We start from the raw sequence: 23,096 nt of genomic DNA on the forward strand, positions 1-23,096 counted from the left end.
GCAGCAGATTTCTCCTGTTATTTGTAGATAAACAACTTAGCAGGGTGGGAATGAGCCTAGGAGCGCTCTGTGGGTCTTTTCAAGGACAAAGGTCAGGTCCCTTTCTTGGACAGGCTTTGCTCTGAGATAGAGGCTGGTTTTTCACCCCTGGGTTCAATCTCCAGTACAAAATAAGTTATTGTTTCTATTATTATTATTATTATTATTATTATTATTAGCATTGTGGATTGAACCCAGGAGCATTCAACCCCAAGCTACACACATAGTCTTTTTCAATTTTTATTTTTGAGATAGGGCCTTGATAGATTGCACAGACTGGCCTCAAACTTGAGATCTCTTGCGTCAGCCTTCTCAGTTGCTGGAATAACAACCATGCACCTTGGGCCAAAGGGACCTTTTTAACAAGGGAGGGGCCCTAAATCCTGGATTGCCTGCTGGAGGTATGCAGATGGTGTAAAATACATCACCTGAAAATGACTTTCTGGTACAGAGTCACCAGATTGGTGAGAAGCAAGGCCCAGGCATCAACAAATGTCCCTTGAGACCCTTCTGGTATGAATCCGAGCGCAACAGGGCTAGGGTAGTAAGGGAGACAGTACAGGTTTTTTGCAACTCTGAGATTTTCCTTATAACAACATTTTTCTGGAAGGAGTTTAAAATGAAACAAGCTTTAGAGGAAACAGGAGAAAGGAGGCAGGAGGAGGTCAAGCTCCCTCCAAACCCTGAGGCACCCTGACTGTAGCTGACAGGGACACAGCAGCCGGGTCTGGAGTGGGGGCAGGGTGAGGGTCTAGTTGCAAACTTGCTTCACAGCGGTGTGTGCAACTAATTCAAAAAAAAAAAAAAAAAAAAAAAAAAAACTTTGTGTGCTGCTCCAGGACCCCATCCTTGAGGATTAGTTCCAAAAGGCCTTGGTCATCCCTGCCACCCCCCCACACCCTCCGCAATTCCCCCCTGCTTCTCGCCCAGTCCATTCTGTTATCTCCACCTCTGGCCTCTGAGCCTCCTGCAGTTCCCTTAGGACAGAGGAAGGGTAGAGGCACTGGCGCCCCTTCCTACCTGATGACCCCCTCATTTCGTCCAACACAACCCATCCCCACCTCGCTCCTTTTGTTTGCCCCCCTCTCTCTCCGGAGCAGTTTCCACCACCACCACCCCCCCCCAGAGCCTGGGTGTGCGAGCTGGGGGTTGTTCTCCCCATTCCCCAGGAGAGGCAGCCCACAACAGGGGCACCCCAGAGCCGAGGCCAATCGCCCCCTTCCCCCGTGTGTGCCATCTGCCGCCTGTCCGCCTCTCTCCGGGTCCTGGATCCCAGGTACCAGTGGGGGTGTGGGGGGGTGGCTGGTTCGGCCCCTCTTTCCTGGCTCTTTCCCAGGCGCCTAGTGGCCTCTGCCCTCGCCTGGGCCCTTGGCACTCTTCAGTTTAATCCTGGCCATCCCTGGCTGCAGGAGGTGGCTCCTTGGGGATGTTGGACATTCTTGGACTCATGAACTGGGTAGGGCAGTGGCTGAGGGTAGCAACCCTATTCCAGAGAAAGGGAGGACCTCGGGGCCTAGGTCTTACTTAGTGGATGACCTGGCCTTAGCCTGTCCGGGTATCCTCATGCTAGGTCTCTGCTGTCAGCGTGTTTGCCTGGGCATTGAATTTCTCCAGTCACCTGACTGTACCTCAGAGATGGCCTTGGGCACAAGCCCATGCCCCCCTTGCCTAAGGCCTTTCTCCATATCCGCTGGCCTGCTTTCCCTAGCAGCAGGGGTACAGGGGTGGCATCTACCTCGGCAATCAGCCCAGCACGGGGTTGGCGAGCAGGGCCCTGTGGGACTCCTAAGCTAGCTGAGGGGGACTTGGGCCAGGCTGGCGAGGAAGCAGGGAACCGCTGGGTGAGGGCATCCTGCTTGCGGCTAGCACCGCTGCTGGGCTGGCCCAGCGCTGCTCTCGGAGGGGAGCTGGGTTTTCGGTGAAAGGTTGCTCTGTGTAACTCGTCTCTGAGGGGACACAGCCCTCCCCTCTCCAAGTGGCAACTTATCAACCCGCGAGATTGATAACCCCCAGCGCCATGCTAAGCACCTGCTGCGCTCTGTGCGCTGGAGGCACCCGGCCCAAGGTAGCGTCACTTTCCTGGGAGGGGGAGATATGGGGGCCTCTCCCCTACCCAGGACCTGGACACCTGCAGCTGGCGGAGGGGAACACTTCAAAGTAAAGGTTTAGGGGAGCCACCCAGGGAAGACTTTCCTTAAGCATGTGCCCTTCCAGGACCCCAGGACCAGCTAGGAGATCTGAGACTCAACTAGTTCAAGAACTACAGGGACTTGAGGCGCCCCCTGGCAAAATTTTGTGGAAAGCAGCAACTGGTTTATTGTTGCCAACCTCAGAGGGAAGGGGTGCTACTGCAGTTTTCTGGAGATAAGGTGTTAGAGTCACAGCCTGGAAGTGCGCACCAGGCTCAAGAATCCTACAAATGAGGGTATAGGATAGCCCAGTTGTGTAAGCATTTGTTGGATGTGGGTAAGAGTGGTCTTGGAACACCAAACCATCGTCAAAAGTCAATTGAGAGGGAACAGCTAGGTCTGAGGATAATTCTAGTGCGTGGCACACAAGAAGAAAGGCTAGGGTAGCTAACCTGTTTGCTCCCCCATTCTATCAATTTTTGCAGTTTGTAATGCTAATGCATCTGGATTAGCTTGACAGCCTGCATGGGCCTTCTGTTCCCTCCTCCCGCCTCCAGTGCAGCCCAGCCCTGCAAGCCGGTGCCTGTGCCCGCATTGTGCCTGTCAATGCCACTGCTGCCACCGCCTACATGGTCCGGGTTTTGCGGGCCACTGGAGCTGTATTTCCAGCGCTGTCCATTGCTCCATGCTATTGGCTCTCTCTCTCAGATCTGAGCCAAAGCAGTGGGGGGCACCCCACAGGGTCAGAGTGCTCCCCCACCTGGACTCACATACTCCTGCTGGGTTTCCAGCCAAGCCTGGCTTTATTATGTGGGTCTGCAGTGCAGCCCCAGCAGCCAGATTGAGAGAGCCAGTGAATATAAAGAAGACAGGATCACAAGGGAAGCTGGTGGGTGGGTCTGCTCTGGCTGGAGTACTGAGGAGCCAGGGGCGCAGCCTCCCCACCCCTCCTGCCTGGAAGAATGGGAGTGAAAAACTAGCCTCTATCTCAGAGCAAAGTAAGGCACTTGACCTTTGTCCTTGAAAAGACCCACAGAGCGCTCCTAGGCTCATTCCCACCCTGCTAAGTTGTTTATCTACAAATAACAGGAGAAATCTGCTGCACCAGGTGTCCCTGAGATTACAGGTATGTGCCACAAAACCCAGCTGGTCTTGAAGTTTCTAGGCATTCACAAGAGGGTAAGGCAAGAAAGAAGAGCGTATCCCCTCCTTTGCTTCTAGTTTTCAGCCTGTGATTTTGGGGAAGGATGCTTCTGAAATTTTCCTGAGGTTCCCCATTGACCCCCCCATGACCACAACTCAAAGAGGCCAGCAGCAGACCCAGAAATCTGCCTCCCTGGGGCTGCATGAGCCTGGTGCCAAAAACAATAAGTTGGGTGTGGGAACCTCCTTGTCTTCTCCAGTTTCTGTTCAGCTGGGAAAGCCATCTCTATTTTGTCATCATTATTATACTTATTTAGTTCTTCAAGCATCAGCAGTCTTTGCAGGGAACACCCATAAGGCAGCAAGGAAACCAACTTGTTGGGAGGGTCCCTGGTGGATTCACACCCTCAGAAAGCTTGAAACTCCTGGCCCTGGCCCCAGCAGCCTCCGCCTGGACCACCTTCGGCTGCCCTTGGTGTGCTGCTGTGCACTGGAGCCTGCAGGTGCTGGACTCTGGTTCACTTGGGTCTTTGTTCTCTGTTACAATGCTGGTGACTGGTTTTCATTTTTTCCCCCAGTACTAGGGATCGAACCCCAGGGCACACTACACTCAGCTACATTCCCCCATCCTTTTTATTTTTTATTCTGAAATAGCACCCTAATTGCCCTGACTGGCCTCAAACTTGCAATCATCCTGCCTTAGCCTCCCATGTAGCTGGGATTACCAGCATGTACCCCTGCACCCAGAAGTATTTTCTTTAATTTTAAAACAAATTTTTAAAAAATTCAATATAATAAATGTGATATGAGGCCTGGTTTTATAAGCTTTGACTCAGAGTGCACAGTTAGACAGCCCCAGCAGGCAGTGGGCACATTCCAGGACTAGTCACACATCCTTTGATCTTGAGTAGATCATTCAGCCACCAATAAATTTAATTATCATGTTAGAAAACAAACAAACAAAATGTGGTAGATTTTAAAATGGGCTCTCATTAGTGACATCCAAGGCCTTTGAGGTATGGTTTAACAAACAGAGTCTAGAATGCTCTCTACCTTGCATGCAGGTGAAGCTGTGGTAACTGCACAACCCCTACACACACAACTCCACCCCCAGGCCATCCTGTGTCCAGCCATGAGTAGAAATTCTGAGGACACCAAAGCCTGCCTTGGAATGTGAGGGGCTCCTCACCCTGAGGAGTGGGCAGATAGCCAGAAACATGGAGCTGGAACTTCATTGAGCTGTTGAAACTACTTTATAGGACCTGTTTTATCTTTAAAATGACCCCACTTTTGCCAGGCACAGAGGCATATGCCTGTAATCCCAGCAGCTCAGGAGGCTGAGGCAGGAGGATCATGAGTTCAAAAAACCAACCTCAGAAATGGTGAGGCACTAAGCAACTCAGTGAGACCCTGTCTGTAAATAAAATACAAAATAGGGCTGGGGATGTGGTTCAGTGGTTGAGAGACCCTGAGTTTAATTCCCAACATACACACACACACACACACACACACACACACACACACACAAGACTCCTTTTTGCTGCTGAATGTCTGTGTGATGACTGTCAATTCATTTAGCAAATTTGGTCTAATATTTGCCTTCACTATCACCTGCTAGAGAGGTTGTAGGGCAGCAGGAGACCACACCTGACTCTAACCTCTCTTATGACACTGTTATCTGAATCTACTGAGAAGCACCAAACTGGCTTAGATCATTTTGAGAGAAATTAAGACGTTTGTTTGTTTTCTTTTATTCTGAAGTAGCATCTCCCCAAATTGCCCAGGCTGGCCTCAAACTTGCAGCCCTCCTGCCTCAGCCTCTTATGTAGCTGAGATTACTGGTGTGTACCCCTACACCCAGCATGGGTACTTTTTTTTTCCTGTCTACATAGCCCTTTTCTGCACCTCCACTCCTATTGTCATAGAAAGAATCTCCTAGGTACACAGTCCCAGAAGAAATACTAGGGAGGTGTCAACATGTGTGGTCCTTGCCTCAGCTGAACACATGGAATGCTTTTGGGGACCCAATACCCATCGGCAAAAATGAGGGAAATCCTGTCATCCACTCTGGGTTTACTGCTCCCTTTATATCCCCTTTGCCCTACAGATGCTTGGAATGCAGTTATGTCATCAAGAGAAAGACCAGCATCCTGGCTGGCATATAGAGGAGGGGTCCATATACAGTGCACTCAACCACTGTTGCATAAAGTCTCTCTAGTGGACAAGAGGACCAAGTGTAGAAAGCTTGGCCCACCCAAATAAACCAAAAGCTCTTTTAGGACAGAGGCCTAGATTTTGATATATACCCCCATCTCATCATGGTGCCTACTCCCTGTCCAGTGAATGAGGGATGACTGGAGTAGCTGTCAGGGCAATTTCCAGAGGTCAGAGGCGGGCAGTGGACAGAGTGGGCTGCCACATAGCACAGAGTCTTATATCACGTAAAGAACCTGACAGGGCTGAATTCGAATCCCAGCCATGCTGTTTACCAGCTTTGCGCTTTGTACCTGAAAACTTTCCCAGAGGCTCCTATCTTGAAGGCTTGGTCCCCAGAGCAGCAACGTTCAGAGGCAAAGCTTAGGGGAGTGATTGGATCATGAGGGCTCTGTCTTTATTAGTGAATCAATCTACATAATTGAAAAAACCATCAGGAGTTAGTGGACACTATAGGAGGTAGGGCCTTGTTGCCTCATTGGAGGAAGTAGGTCATGGGGGAGTACCATGGAAGGGTAGCACCACAGTGACGGGGCTCATTGCTGTGTGGAGAGTAGAGAGGGGACTAAAGCTGGAACATGTCTAGTCTAGCACACGACACTTTGCACCTAGTAGGTGCTTGCTGCTATTTTTTTTTTCTTTTTTGCAGTACTGGTAATCATACTGCTTTACCAGTTAGCTACATCCCCAGCCCTTTTAATTTTGTGGTACCAAGGGGCACTCTATAAATGAGCCACATCTTCAGCCCTTTTTTTTTTTTTTGAAACAGGTTCTCAACTAAGTTGCTGAAACTGAGCTTGAACTTGTAATCCTCCTGCCTCAGCCTCCCAAGTAGTTGGGCAGGTATGCACCACCATGCCCAGCTTTTAGATATATTTTCATAGTGCTCCTTCATCAGTAATAGATGTAGCTGAGACACTAGCAAGGGGTGGCCACACAAAGAAAAGGCTCATTTGCAAGGACTGGAACTAAATAAGACTAAAAGAAAGCTAGCCAGGCAGTGTCCTTGAGAGACAGATCACTGGGTTTCCTCTGCCAGGTGAATTCCTGGATTATATCAACTGCATCCTTCCATATTATATGTGCTTAAGAAATGGTAGCTGTTGTTCACATTTCCAGGACAATGACAACTCAGTATGTTTAGTTTTCCTGAATGGCCTGGGGTAAGCCCTCTCTGCCTCAGTCTCCCTGTTTGCAAAATCTCTCTGGTTCTCTGAATGAAGAAGCAGTCCATTCCCAACATCTGGCCCAAATGGCACCCAGCCAGCATTTAAAGCCAGAGGGAGCAGAGGAAATTACGGCAAGAGTCCACCAAAGGGAGGTTATGGGGCTTGGGCCCCACTGGGAGAGGGGCAAAGTGGATAGGGCCAAAGGCCCCAATGGACCCAGCCTGGTGCTACACTTCCCAGGGCCTGCTGCTGCCTTCTCTGAGTGGCCTGGCCCCATCCTGGTCATGCACATTGGGACATGCCAGGGCCTGGCTTCCCAGGGCCTGAGGGAGCTCCTGCAGGGGACTACAAATCCCAAATGCCTTTCAGAAAGGAACTAAAACTTTCTGCTTAACCAAAGCCTTCACAGAAGAAGAACAGGCCTAGCTCTTTTCTTTTTAAGTGTCTTTATTTTCCAGCCAGCTGGCCTGGTCATTCTCTCTCTCTCTCTCTCTCTTTTTTTTTTTTTTTTCCTATTATAAACGGCCCCAGCTACAACACACAGGGGAAAAAAAAAAAAATCTCCCAGGCCTGGGCAGGGGCTGGCTGGCCTCCTGGGGCAGACAAAGTCAGCTCTGGCCTCCAGCACCCACTGGGAGAGGCCCTGGAGTTCCTGCCCAGAGCCAAAGCCAGGAGTGAGGGGAGGATTCAGGAACTCTCTGTTTGCACCCCAAACCTTCTCCTGCCCCTGGGAGCAGAGCTGACATCCAGCCAAGGAAAGGATTCCTAAAGGGCTTGTGGGCAGAAAAGGAAAGATCAGGCACACCCTCACCAGGGCCCATGGAGAAACTGATGTCTGGGAAGAGTTGCAGAAGGTCACAGTATCAACAAATGGCAGAGCTGATCTTTGAAGCCAACATTCTCAAGTCCAACATCAGGTACCAAGAAAATGTCTGAAGAGGGGTCCAAGGAGGAGCCCTGGCATCCTGAGTTTGCTGTCATTCCTTTCTCAGCTTCTCTGCCTTCCAGTAAGTTAAGTTCATTTTTCTGTGACTCAGTTCCCTTATCTTTGAAAATGAGGACATGCTTGTACCCACCTTGTAGGGCAGCTGTGAGGAGCATAGGAACCAATAGGTAAAGAACATAGAACAGTGATTTAAAAAAAAAAAAATCACCTCTTACTCTCTGTAAATGTAAAGTTTGTGTTCTTAGCCTATGGAATGTTTTCTGACCTCTCCTAGATCAGGCCTTGGGCCAGGTGCTGGGGGATGAAGCTGGGCAAAGCAAAAAGGTCTCCTACCTTGTGGAACTTCCCGTGGGGGAGGGGTCAAGCCAAGGGACACAGTGGATTCACTAGATACACTGCCTCATGGCACATTCTAGATCTTTCTTCTCCTGGAGGGAGTAAGGTGGGGGGGCGGTTAGAAACTTCTGGACTCAGAGGCCAAACTGATCAGATGGGAGGAGGAAAGGGCGCTCCTTCCCTTGCAAAAGGAGGCAGGAAAATGCTGAAAACCAGTTTTTGCAGTTTAATTGTTTTTAAGTGAAAGAGGACCCAAGGCCGACAGCTGGCCACCTCCCCATCCTGGTGGGCTGGTTCATCTGGTTCAGTCTCAGAGCGCTCAGCGCTTCCATCCTTGTCACTGTGCATGAGATGCAGGGCTGGTCCTTAGGAAGTGGGAGCCTTTGACCATTGTCCTTCGAGGCATTCCATGCCCCCCACGTTTCCGCTCACAGGGTCCCCTACTGCCCAAGGCGCCACCAGCGACCTCCCAGAACTGGTAGCTGGAGCCCAGCCGGTCTTGACCTGAGGGGCGGGGTAGGGGCGTGACCTGTGAGTGTGGGGAGGGGCCAGAGCCACAGCCCTGCCCTGCACTCGCAGGCCATGCCCTGTGCACTCCTCACGCCTAGTGCGCCTCCTGGCTCAGGCTCCCCACAGTGGCTGGAGGGGACACTGACTACTGGTGCGACGCCAAGCCTTTCCTCAAAAAGCCAACAAAACCCCCCTGCTCCAAGCTTCTCAGAAACCTCGCCTGGGTCTGAGGTGAGTAAATTGATAGGCAGCATCCCCTGGGCTGGGGAAGGACAACCTCCTCCTCCCCACACTTTTCTCCCAGTGCCCCACCTGATGCCCTACAGAGAGCTCTCCCTACACAACTAAGCTGATGCCAACGGTGCTGTTATAAATTCCATTTTACATCTAATAAAACTGAGGCTCAGAAAGGCTGATTATGTCCCTAATCCAAAGTCCCTTAAGGGATAAAGCCAGGATTGAAATCCATTTGAATCTCCCTCCAAAGTTGGAAAACTTTCTCTCTCCAGCTAGTTAATTCCAGCTTCTACACTTTGCCTGAAGCATAGCATTGATGTATTGATGTAGATAGATGGATATATAAACCGCTAGATAGATGTGGAGGTTAAGCTAGAGATGGAGATAAAGATGGTATCTTAGAACCACAGACAATTGTATTAGGTGTCAATGGGATGGGGGCAGATACCCTTTTCCCAAATCTCCGTCAATCCCCAAAACCTTTTGTTTAAGTCAAAAAAATTAAAAAAAAAATTACATGTAGATGGACACAATACATTTATTTAATTTATGTGGTGCTGAGGATTGAAACCCAGTGCTTTACATGTGCTAGGCAAGCATTTTACCATTTAGCTACACCCACAGCCTCTAGTGAAAAGATTTTAAGAGGGTGTACCAAGCATTGAACTTAGGGGCACTGGACCACTGAGCCAAATCCCCAGCCCTATTTTGCATTTCATTTAGAGACCGGATCTCACTGAGGTGCTTAGTGCCTCGCCATTGCTGAGGCTGAATTTGAACTCCTGATCCTCTTGCCCCAGCCTCCAGATCTGCTGGGATTACAGGTATGTGCCACTGGGTCCAGCTAGTTGAAAGATTTTTAACATGCAGAAAATAATACACAGATTTTCATATGCTCCCAATAGAAGAAAAAATTTTACATTTGTTTGGGGGACTTTCTTTGTTGTGGAACCGATGTTGTCTCAATCTTGCAGAGACAGAGCTTCAAGTCAAATGTCCTAGGTACCTTCTACCCCCTCCAACAAGACCTAAGCCCCTCCTAATTAATAATGTTCCTATAGTATTACAGGCCTGCCTTGGTATCCAGCAGGGCTGGAAAAGCCCCCAGTATTTAGGTATTTGCACCTCAGGAGAGAAGTTCTGGCTCCTCGAAAGAAATGTCATATGGTGAACAGGCAGGGAGGTGAAGAGGTTCCCATTTTACAGGAGTGAAACTGAGGCTCAAGAAGTCACTTGCCCTAGGACAGAGACTTGGTTCTTTGTTTATCTTACCCAGTCCTGTCTCCCTGTTTTTGTTTGTTTGTTTGTTTTTTTCTTGGGGGGGGAGTGTTGTTTTGGTTTTGCTTTTTGATACTGGGGATTAAACCCAAGATACTTAACCACTGAGCTAAATCCCCATCTCTTTTTATTTTTATTTATTTATTTATTTATTTTAAGACAAGTTCTCACTAAGTTACTTAGGGCCTCACTAAATTTCTGAGCCTGTCCTTGAACTTGCAATCCTCCATCCTCAGCCTCTGAGATTACAGGTCTATTCCTGGCTCTGCCTTCCTTTTATGCACTGCTTTCCTTGGAATAGTGGTTGCCAGAAGTACGGGGCATCTTATTAGGAAGGAGGTCAAAGCTCCTGGCAAGAATGAACGGGCCAGGAGGCTATTCTGAGCCTCCAGGAGAGAAGGCTGCAGGCCCTGCTGATCTGCGGCTCCATCTGATCCTCAGGGGTGCTGGGGTTCTGTTGACCCCCTTCAGAATATATGAGAGTTGAGAAGGGGATGCTCAGAGGTTTCATCAGGAACAAAAGACACTCGACATGTCAGGCAGGTTTGTGGCTCACTTTCCCACCTTCATCCTTGCTAAGCAAGTGCTCTATCGCTGAGCTGCACCCCAGTTCATATTTCCATCTCTGAACATTCTGAACGACCTTCTTCCCCAGTAGAAAGCCCACTTGGATCAGTGCATTCTGCCTCCTGGGCTCGGGAGCATTGGAGTGGACACACAAGGATGACAGTGACCACAAATCGAAATTTTTCTATTGTAAGTGATTTTTAAAAATCTGGATTTAACAAAAAGAATTGTAGTTTCAGCTTCAGACTCTGGAGGATTCAGGTATTCAAGTAATATGACGAGGGACACAAGCTATCTCTCCATTACTCGGCCTGCTACCCCCTCACTCCCTAATGGTGACTTCATTTGGAGTCCACACAATGACAATATGGCTGCCAGCAGGTCTGGCTGTCCTGGCAGTCTCAAGGTCAGTGAGTTTTGTTTTGCAATACTGGGGATTGAACTTAGGGTCACTCTACCACTGAGCTGCACACCAGCTTGTTCTCACGTGGGGAGTAACTATTTTTCCCCTAGCCATGTTCACAAAAACCTTTCACTAGGATCCTTGTAAAGCCTCTTTACAGGGCCCAGAGGAATCTCATCATGGCTAAGGGTCTCAGGGATCCTTGGGCTCCAGGAAAGGAAGGGCTATCCCCCAAACATTCTCTCCAGAGAGCGTCCCACCTAGGAAGGTCAGGGAAGTCATTTCCCAACTCCTTCCTGCTCCCGGACTGCCACAGTGGAAGGGAAGGTGTGAGAACACACACCTACTGCTGGTGACCAGCTGACTCTCCTTTAGAATCTGCTCATGCAGTTGGGCTTATAAAAAGGCAACTACCTGAGCCAGGTAAGTGCCTAACCTAAAGCAAGGCTAAAGTGGGCAGCTGCTGCTTACCTTCAACCATATGATTCCTTGGTCACCCCTGAGAAGGTAGGGGTAGGAGACAGATTCCCTCTTCTGGATCTCCAAAGGAGCACCTGCTGGAATCACAACGGAGTCCCATACCAAGCTCAGGCATGTGAGAGCCATAGCTCCACCACTGCATAGGGCCAAACTCATTCATGCAACAAATACTTACTGGGCATGCATTATGTTCCAGGTGCTGTTTCAGGCGCAGGGGGATATGCTAATGATCACACAGGCAAAGCTCCCAGCACTCATGGAGGTGATATTGTCCAGCAGGGCTCAGCAAAATTTTCCTCTAACAACCAGATAGTAAATATATTTGGCTTTGGGTGCCATAAGGTCTCCATTGAAAGGATTTAACTGCCTTCCCAGTAGGAAAGCATCCACAAATGGGTGTGGCTGTGTGCCAATAAAACTTTATTTATGGACACTGACCTTTGAATTCCATTTCATGCATCCTGAAATAAAAGTGTTCTCCCCCTGCCCAACCATTTAAAAATGTGCAGATGTATAAAACATTTTTAGCATGAGGGAGGGCGAAATAAATATAGGTGATGCCAATAATTAAAAAAGGGAAACATACACAACACTTAAATGTGCCAGGTATTGTTCTAGTGCTTATGTAAATTAACTCATTTAGTCTTTAGAATAACATTGGGAGAGGTGTAACCATTATTGGCTCCACTTTTCTGAGAAGGAAAGAGGGAATGCAGAAATTTACATGGAGTGATACTACCAGAAAACTGTTGCCAGGATGCCGACCCAGAATCCCAATGTGCATGCTTTTATACCTTATTCCTATCCTGTTCATAAAAACAAAATGAAGTGATCAATTTGTTAGTACCTTTTTTGAGCAGACAGTCCTAGGCATCAGATCTATAGTACAAGAAGGAAACTCCAAACAACCTTATCAGACAGGTGTCCTCGCCCTCAGTGTAAAGCAGTTAATGGTAGGTGAAGACACCCACTGGTAGGGTCACCCTACTCCCTTTGCTCTCAATTTCCTTTCTTTGCCCCAGTCACCCTCACGTATCAAATCCTCTATCTCCTCAGCGTTTCACATTCTGGCCGCTTTTCAACTTGAATTCCATCGCCAGAATGATGTTGGCTTCATTTTAACACTCCCAGATATTCGAAGAGGAAAGATTCAAAGTTAAACAGCGCCTGGAGAGACAGAGACCCCGGGAGGTTTGAAGTCTGGGCGGGTGGGGGGGGGGGGATGGGGACGAACCTTGGAAAATAAAATCTCTTAACCAGGCATCTGTCCCACCCACTCTGCCCCCCACCCCCAGAAAGCCTTGGCCTCCTGGTCTCTAAGGGAGGGGCAAGCAGGTGAAGGTTTCCACTTTGGGAACTTGGGGAAAATGCTTCTGGCATTAAACAAAGCCTCTTTATATTTAAACACCAGCCCAGGATTTTCAGTAAAGTTTCCCCAAGAGTCACTGAGTGTGTGTGCACAAACAATTACACACCGGTGTAGGCACACAGTGGGTTGCACAAATATGCATGTATGCAGGTTCACGCACAGGAGAGGGACCTAGCACGGCTGTGACTCCCCATAACCCCGTGTTCAGTGGGGTGCACACTTGCTTGCACACCCTGCGGAGGGCAGGAGCGGCAGGGTGGTGTAGGTTCCAGCAGGAATTCCAGAGGTGGGTTTTTGGCGAGGGGCAGGGGGGGGAGGCTGGGAGCCCTGGAGGTGGGGGCCTGGGGCGGGGACCCCCACTGAGGAGCCACAGTGGGGGGGGGGCTGGGTGGGGGAGGATTGTCTTGGAGAGGGCGAGCCAAGGGGGACCACCTGGGACTGAGTGAGGCACCCCCGTAGCGGGCAGGAGAGGGCTGAGGGTGGGAAGGGAACTGGGAACCGGCAGGGGCGGGGAGAGGTCAGGGTGCAACCTGGTGGGCAGGAGGTTGGGGGGTTCTCAGAGCGAGGAGCGAGGAGACTCTCCCAGGAGGCTCCTCTGAGGGCCCAGAGGACAATGGTTAGCATGATGGCTCGGGCACCCCCTGCCACTGTGCGGGGCCATGGCTCCGCAGACCCCTGGGTTCCTTTCCTCTGGGGGTCTGAGGACACACTGGGCAGGTTCTGTTAGTCCTTCAAGGGCTCGAAAGCTGGGGAACAAGAACCCGTCACTGGCCAATATATTTTTTTGTTTGTTTCTTTTTGCAGCACTCGGGATTGAACCCAAGGGCACTTTACCAATGAAATAAACCCAGTCCTTTTTGTTTTGAGGCAGATCTTAAAGTGCCCAGACTGGCCTTGATCCCTCTGCCTCAGCCTCCTGAGTCACTGGGATTACAGGTTTGCCCACTACAGGCCTGGACATGTGTAATTTTTGCTTTTATTTATTTATTTATTTGTTTTGGTGGGAGGAGTGGTACTGGAATTGAACCCAGAGCCTCTTGCTTGCCTGGCAAATCCTCTACCACAGAGGTACATCTACAGCCCTTTTCTTGTTTTGTTTTTTGTTGGTTTATTTGTTTGTTTTTGCTTTTGATGCAAGGTATTGATTCCAAGAGTGCTTCACCACAGAGCCAAATTTCCAGCTCTTTTTTTTTAAAAAAATTTTTAAGTTACGAGGCTGGATTTGAACTTGTGATCCTTCTGCCTCAGCCTCCAGATAGAAGCTTTGAGTTGGTTGAGTCAGTCAACTCCCACCCTTCCCCACCCCCACAAATAAGTCTCCAAGGAAATTTTGGCATTCACATTGAACAGACAGCCCTGGCCAAAGCATTGTTAAAGAAGTAGGTGATACTGAGGCCCAGAACAGAGAACATCAAACTGTCAAACTCGCCAACTCCGCAGCTGACCAGAGGCAGAAATGGAACCCAGATTCATGTCTCCCCACCCTCATCCCTGTGGAACATTGTACTGTCTCAGTCCTGAAAGCAAATGGGCTTGTTTTCCAAGGCCAGACTCAATTTACTAAGTCAAAAGTAGCTGCTGATAGCTTTCTCCCTTCATTCACTGAACACCTTTTCTGTGCCAAAGCTTTACCTGAGAGTCCTTCCTGCATTGCCCACAGACTTCCCGTCACATTGGGAAGACAGAGCTCAGTGATATAATGGAACTTACCTCTTGGGTCCACAGGGCAGCCAGGATTCAGCCCTGCATCTGGTACCTCATGTTCGTGTCCTTCTTCTAGCCATTAAATCAGAACTTTGGGGGTACTAGGGAGTCAATGTTTTATTTTAAATCCCCAGGAATTTCCAACTAGTTGCACTGATGAAAACCACAACACTAAATGTCAGAGAGAGACTTTCCGGTCCCAAGTTAGCAAGCCAGGGTCTCTGGGCCCAGTCTGCTCCCTGGAGTGTCTCCTTTGATCTCCAGAGGTATTGTGTACCATTTTGAATTCACATTACTAGCAACTAAAAATCTAAATTTGTATACCAAAATCTGAATTTCTAACTTTTTCAACAGAGAATTAGACAAAACCAATTCCTGACTCGTTTCCTTTCATTGCATGGATAAAATGACTGACAGCAGAGAAGGGCAAGGTTTTGCTCAGACACTCACAGCTCAGGTTGAGGGACAGAACTGGTGCTTGGGGGAAACCAGGATTCCTAGCTTTCTGACCTGACCCCAGACAACTGCAAAGAATCATTTTAAGATGGAGCTTTTCAGGCAAGCAGGAGTGGTACCTTGGCATGTCAGCTTGAGGTAGGATAGAAGAGATACAAAAAAGTAAAAATGAGACAAAATAAAGGAAAAAAACACTTTTTCCTTTCATCTGAAAGCACCATCATAAAGTTCCTCATAATTTTACTCCCCAAACCAGTTTTTCTCCAAGACCTGGCACTCCCAAATTATCACCCACAATCTTCAAGTCATAGGATACTCACCAATTAAGAAAACTGACCTGTGCCCTGTTAATTAGCCCACTAATACATGCATGTTTAAAATTGGATGAGAAAGGGAGATAGTAAACCTATAATATAGGGTACTTTCCAAATCTTATCTATTGATCAGATAATGGAGAAGATGTCAATCTAAGGATCCCTGGAACTTCCAGACCTCCATAAGCCATCTGTGATCACCAGACTGATGTCATCTCCACATACCTGACCAGGCCCACACTCACCAAGTTTCCTTTAAAAGAAGAGCCCAAACCACAGAAGTGCTCTCACTCTTGAGATAGCCTGTATTCCTGCACACCCCACCCCCTTTTTTTGTACCATGGATTAAACCCAAGGAGCACTGAACCACTCACTATATCCCCAGCCCCTATTTTTATTTTTTATTTTGAGACAGGTTCTTGCTAAGTTGCTGAGGCTGGCCTTGAACTCGTGATCCTCCTGCCTGAGCCTCCCTAGTTGCTGGGATTATGGGTGGGCACCATGACACCTGGTTAGAATTTTCTCTTGAATGTGTACTCCTTGCTTTCCTAAATAAATCTGTGTACCTCAATGTCTGACACAGGCTAGAATTCTTTACTGTCACATACATTAAAGACCCCATGTCCTGAATTGAGGTCCTCCTCTCTAGGACCTCATCGGACTCCCTCCAGTGACAAGACCTATCCAAAGCCAACCCCTTGGCTTCTACAGTACTGTGCTCTTTCCTGCTCCACAGTCTTGTGGGAGACCCAGGAGGCTGCAGCAAGTGAGTGAGCCTCCATAGATGCTTTCAACAGCCCAGTACTCACAGGTGGGCATGTTAGGCTAGCTGGGGCACTGTCAGGGGAAGGGTGGAATCCAGCGGAGAAGGAGCTATCTTGAAGTGGGAGCCAGGCAGATCTCTAGGAGTCAGATCCCCAAGTGAAGGTGGATGGACTGATTCACATTCTCGGCCACTTGGAATGAAAGAGGGGGCTGGGGTCCCTTCCTCCCCACACTGCAGAATGGCCAACTGAGGTTAGAACAGACTTAGGTGAAGGTGAGCCCTGGGAGAGACCTTGGGAACTGAACTGGGGTGGAGGTGGCAGATGGGCTTCTTCTCACATGCCATCTGGCATGGGTGGTGGAGGGCTTCCCAGGTGGCTACTGCAGGAAGCAAGGCCAAGATTGGAATGGTGAGGGTCAGCATGGCATGGGCAGGAGGTGGGGGCCAGAATGGACAGGTCATGAGGCCATTAAGCTTTGATTCATTATAGGAGAATGCTGAAAATGCTGAAAAATGGTTTTATGGGTTAAGGACCAACTAAGGCCAGAGGACTCTGCAGGCTGCAGAGTAGGAGCAGAGCCAGAACTAGGACTATTAGAGCTGCCAGATAGACACAGTGCTTGGGCCTGGGTGGCGGCTCAGTGGTAGAGCGCTGGCCTAGCACATGCGAGGTACTGGGATAAGCATAGAAATAAATAAATAAAATAAAGGTATTCTGTCCCTCTGGAACTTGACAAACAAGACACAGTGCAGGACAGGGTGACCAGATCGGTGTGGAGATCCAGAGACACCCCTATCCCCCCTCACACACACACACACACACACACACACACACACACACACACACACAGAGCACAGGCCAGATTACTGGGACCTGTGCCCAACTGGTAAGCTGGGATAAAGTCACTGCCAGCTACTGAGACACTCCCAGCTGTTTCCACAAGTCAGATTGGGAGCTGGGAACCTTCTCTTGGTCTCCAACTCTTTAAAAACTAGCAAACTAGTGGGCCCATGCCTGTAATCCCAGTGACTTGGGTGGCTGAGGCAGGAGGATGTGAGTTCAAAGCCAACCTCAGTAACATAATGAGGCCCTAAGCAATTCAGTCAGACCCTGTCTCTAAATAAAATATTTTTTAAAAAGTTGGGGATGTGGTTTAAGCACCCCTGGGTTTAATTCCAGGTGCCAACTCCCACCCCAGCAGCTCATATGTTCAAGGCCAACAAGGTCATGAGGCACAAGGCACCCACAGGAGGATCAGTCCTGTGCTGTTACTGATTTAGCCTGTGATTTGAGGCACCATACACCCCCTCTCAGGTCTTACTGGGTGGGGGTCTGATGGTGGTCTTCCAAGCTGACCACATTGGCTAGATTTTATCACGTGGACCATAAACAACGTGGCCATAGGACAATGGCTGCAGAAGATGCCGGAAGTGTGGGCTAAATGGCCACTTTTGAGGCAGAGAAGAGGTATATCAAGGACACCTTGTGCGTTTCAGGATGAAGTCTGTCCAGCAAAGGCCACAGATCTTCCAAGACATCCCTGAGGGTCCTTCTTATCATTTGTCCTCAGATCACAGGCCTCTGAGCTCATGGAGCAGTTTGCAGATACACCTGGACGCTATCAGGGCAGCAGCTGCAGGAGCATCTCTGCCCAGGAGACCAGACCACCCAGGATCAAGAGGCTCTAGTCCCTGCCCAGGACCCCAGGCATGGTCCCAACTCCCTTCTGAGGCTGCCTATTGGGGTGAGCCAGAGGATGGACCTGGGGCTGCGGGAAGGGCAGGGACCCTTCCTACTCTGCCTCATCAGCTGTGTGTCCTGGGGCAAGCCACATCCCGGCCTTGCCCAGCGCCTGGGGCAGCAGTGAGAGCTGGAATAGGAAATGAATTGAGGAGGAGCGTCTGAGGCCACGTGACCAGCGCTCTGTCCCAAGCCAATGTCCAGAGTCCAGTGCTCACAGTTGGGCTGGGTGGAGGAGCGGCTTCCAGGGACAGAGGAGGCCGACACTAAGGGTGGAATGAGACAGACATCATTACCCTAGGTACATGTATGATTGCAGAATAGTGCGACTCTACATCATGTACAACCAGAGAGTGAAAATTTGTACTCCATTTGTGAACAAGGAATCGAAAAGCTTTCTGCTATCATGTGTAACTGATTAGAACTAATAATAAATTAATTAATTTAAAAAGAGTCACCGAGGTGGCCTTTGTGTCTGGGCAGCTGAGGGGCAGGAAGGGAGGCAGCATCTTTAAGTTTGGAGTCCGATCTGTGTGGGTTCAAATCCTGATCCTGCCACTTGCTGTGTGACCTTGGCCAAGTTATTTTGCCTCTCAGATCCTTTATTTTCACATCTATAAAATGAGATGAATAACTACAGCCAATATTAAAGCCAAGTGCCTCTCTAGTAGTCCCAGCTACTTTGGAGGCTGAAAGAGGAGGATTGCTTGACCCTAAGAGATTGGGCCCAGATTTCATTTCAAATAAATCAATAATAAAAGCCAACATTTAGTTCTAGAAATTGCTTTAAACCCTTTAAATGCTTTATATCATTCTATAATACCACATTGGTGTGTAGGTGCTATTTTGGTCCCAGGGGATAGAAGAGGATATCAAAGCCCAAGAAGCAAAGTAATTTAACCAGATCACATAGCTGATAGGTGGCAGATAATCCCAACAAGGTCCTTAACTCCCACCTTCCAGAGTTAGTGAGGATCAGCTTGTCACACGGAGGTCACAATATGTGTTTGCTGTTGTTATTGTGGTGATAGTGGATGTATTAGTTTTCTAGAGCTGCTGTAACAAGGATCACTGATTTTTCTCTCTCTCTTTCTTTCCTTCCAATCGGATGATTTAAACAATCAAAAGTCTGAAATCAAGTGTTGGCAGAGTTAGTTTCTGCTGAGTCCTCCCTCCTTGGCTGTCTTCTCCCTGTGTCTTCACCTGGTCTTCTTTCTGTTTGTGTCTGGGTCCTCTCCTTATAAAGATACCTCTCCTATAGAAGTATGGCCCATCCTCATGACATTTTTGTTGTTTTTCCCAGAAATAAACTTGCTTTGTAATCAATATAATTTCTGGACCTTGGAATCTAACAGGACACCTGGAACCCAAAGTTCCCTGTGAGTTTAAAACTGTGCAGGGGATCAGGAGGGACCCAAGGCAGGTGTGGAAAGAAGGAGGAAGTAGACTTTGGAGTGATGAGTTCTGCCCTTAGTGGGGGTGGGTAAGTGGAAAGGGAGGGGAAGGGTGGGTGCACTTCTAATCTCAGTGGCTTGGGAGGCTGAGGCAGGAGGATTGTGAGTTCAAAGCAAGCCTGAGAAATTTAGTGCGGACCTAAACAACTCAGTGAGGCCTTGTCTCCAACAAAATACAAAATAATGTTGAGTGCCGCTGAGTTCAATCCCTAGTACCGAGAAAAAAAGGGAGGTATTCAGCGCTGCAGTGATTCAGGCCTGGGAGTGGGGTTGACTATCCCCTAGAATGTATGGAGAGTCACATGCTCAGCAGTCGCCAGGACACAGTAGTAGAGGCAAAAGTCTCCAAGGAACATCAACTCAATAGCGTGGGGGGAGTGGCTCTTGTTTCATGTACCTGTGGCAGAGGTAGTGCAGCTAGTCCCAGGAGAATTAGAGGCTGTGTAGAGGCCCAGGGGGAATTTGGAGGCAGCTATCCTCTTGTACACTCCCAAAATGCCCACCCTCTGAGCTGTGTTGGCCTCTTTTTTACTCAACTTTAAAGACTCTGTCACCAATTACAGTCACATGCTGACGTACTGGGGGTAGGACTCCAAAAAATGAAATTCAGAACGGGCACCATTTGGTCCATAGTGGTGAGCAATGTGGTTTCCTGTTACCATGGCAGAGACAGAGAAGGAATAGGGTAGAGGACAGAAAGCAGCTGCCCAGATGCCCCCTTGGTCCTGCAGGCCCAATGGTCAACTCTGCAGAGCCAAGTAAATCTGGACACCATATCAGGGCCACCTCCACGAGGAAGAAGCCTGTGGGGTAGAGGCCTTCACACATCTGGGCCTGAGATGGAAATTCATGCCCAGCACTTTGGGGATGGTTTCCCCAGTCCTTGCCTGTCCCCAGGGTCGGACAGGGTACCGGGCTCCACCCTGCCAGACATGCTTTCTCCCACACAGGTGGACCAAGAGCATGTCTCATGAGCTGGGAATCCTCCTGTGGCTCCTGTTCTTCCTCAGGAAGTGCTTTCTTAAGCCTCCCTGGTGGAGACGGCGGCTCAGTGGTAGAGATCTGGACTAGCAGGTGTGAGGCCCTTGGATACTTCCCCAGCATCAAAAAAAGAAATACTCTGCCCCCGGAAAGAAACAAAGACAATAAAAAGGTTTTTCCAATCCCCTCAGGAACCCTGGGCTCTTCAGCCTTGTTTTTTCCCATCTCACACCCAATCTGGGTTTGGCCAGCCTGGGAGTGGTGGCTGACACACTACCCTAGCATCCCACCAGCCACAGTGCTGGCCCTGGGGACTTCTTCTGGAAGGCAAGTCCTAAAGCCAGCATAGCCAGGTCTGGGCTCATCCTGAGGTCACATGTCCCTTTTTCTCCCAAAGATATCTCCTTCCTTTCAACTAGCCCCCACCTCCCTAGGGCTGGCTGCCCGTGCTCTCTCCTCCTGGATGGTCTCCGGTCTTCTCCTGTGGATCAGCCACCAAACAGCCAGCGGGACCTTCTCAACATACACCTGACCATTTTGCTCTGCTAGGAGCACACAGACCAGAGAAGGAGGAGGCTGGTGCACATTTTTGGGCACTGGGGATGGAAACCAGGGCCTCGGGTGTGCCAGGCAAGCACTCTACCACCAAGCCCCAGCCCCAGCACCAGGACTACACTTTGTTCTTTCTTCCCTCTCCACTGGGAACTTGGTCAGAGTTCCTAAGGGCCTGGAGGGCGGGTCGTTTCTTTGGAAAAGCAGGAATTAACAGTGAGTGCACCAGAGTCTCTCTAAAAAGAACAGATATTAAAAAAATAAAAGAAAAAACAGCAATAAGCACAGCTGTATGGCCTGTGGTAAGAACAGCCCCAGGCTAGTTGTGCTTCTGTGTAACCTTACCCCAGAACAGGGACCAGCTGATGGGCAGACACTCAATAAGGTTATATTATTGCCTGAAGTCCAGACCAGGATGGTGGCCAACCTCAGGTCCTTCCAAAGGTAGAAAAGCTTGGCCATAAATGGACAGAAGGAGAAATGATCACTGAGAGTCAAGAAATGATTGGAAGGAGGGAAATTCAAGGAACACAAATACCTGGAGAGGCTCAGAGCCTCTTACAATAAAACATAAAAAGGATTAGGGATGTGGCTCAGTGGTAAAGTGCCTTGGGTTCAATATCCAGTACAAAATAAATTAATAAATAAATAACAATCTAATCAATAAAAATAGAGTTTTACATCAGATCAGGAATGACTAGAATTCTGGGCCTGACTTTCCAATTATAGCTTTGTGAACTTGAGATAAAAAGAATTTGTGGCTTTAATTTTGTTATTTGTAAAATTAGGGATAATAACAACTCCCATATAAATTCATAGAATTGCTGGAACGAAGCCCGGAAAGAGATAGGAAAGCAGTTTTTGCATAGTAACAATAGCTTCCTTTGTGAAGTCAATTACAATTTATAAGGATATTTTCTTCTACATAATACCATTAATATTAAATTTTGATAATTAGTATTATTTTTCCTCCCACCATAGCTCTGTGGGAATTCAATACCCACAATAATAGAATCTCAGGAATCTCACAATTGGAAATGGCCTGAAGAGTAATCTTTTCCACCCTCCTTAACACTCATTTAAAGCTTGACTCTAAAATGTGTCTCCATGAAGTTCACCAGCATCCATGTAAGTTCCTTTGGGCATCTGAAACTAAAAAAGATTCTTATATTTATTTTCTAAAGATAAACAAACTCCCCTCTCCCCTTATCTCCCAGCCTTTAATACTGGTTTCACATTCTGTTGCTATCCAGAAATCCATTCTCTTGATACAGTAAAGCCTTTTTCCTTTCTTCTGCTTATTTTCCCCCTATTTAGATTCTGAAAAATACATATTCTTCACCCTCACCAGTTCCTTCATTGTCCCTTTCGGGCAGAGGTCTGTGTCTCATTTATTAATGGTATGACTCTTCAGGGCACTCTCCACAGTGGTTGTTATGGGACGGATTTGCTGAGGCTGGTTTCTTCCCTTTGAATTCTCACAACTCTGCTCTACAATGTCTGCCATGAGGGAAGGATGACTGTTGTAAAGGAGAAAACTTATGTTAAAGCAAACAAAATGTAGCCCCATGCACCTTTTTGAATGTAAAAAACTTCTGGGTTTGTTGCCTATTTCACTTCCTTGTGTCTTCCCTTTTTTCACCCAATAAAGATGAAGAGTCCCTGCCCTTACCAAAGATCAAGATGTTAACCTTGACCTCTGTGTCTCACCCCTCACCTTTACTCTTTCCAGCTACACTCTGCTCTTCACCTTCATCTACAGCAAATATTTCTGTATTTCTACAGAAGAGTCCATCAGCCCAAGTGTACAGTCATGTGCTTTCCTCACTGATTTTACAGAAAATAAATCAAATCAACACCCCACATGCTTATCATTAGAGTAAACTTTTTAAAAGAAAGATCTGTGATTGCTATATAATCTTGTAACCTCAATTCTTTCTTCAAAAGCCACTTCAATCAGACTTTAATACCTTTAACTCCACAAATTGCCCTTCTCAAGAACATCAAAGACATATATGGTTCCAAAAATATGTGGTGAATTTTTTCCTCTTGACTTCGTACGTCTTCTTGTAGCTTGTGGAACAGTTATGATCATTTTCTTCAGGATATATCCTCTCTAATTCTGTGAACTAGCACTTTTAAAATTTTCCTCCTAATTCTTGGACTTCTCTGGATATGTAGATTCTTGGACTTCTTTGCTCTTATTTGTTCTTTGATATCTAAGTGTTAGAATGACCCTCATTTCTCTCTTGTTCTAACTATCTTCTCTGTATAAAACATAAGTACCATCTACAAGGAATGGCATCCA

Source organism: Callospermophilus lateralis, chromosome 5 (genome assembly GCF_048772815.1).
Source record: "Callospermophilus lateralis isolate mCalLat2 chromosome 5, mCalLat2.hap1, whole genome shotgun sequence".
Classification (NCBI taxonomy): Eukaryota; Metazoa; Chordata; class Mammalia; order Rodentia; family Sciuridae; genus Callospermophilus; species Callospermophilus lateralis.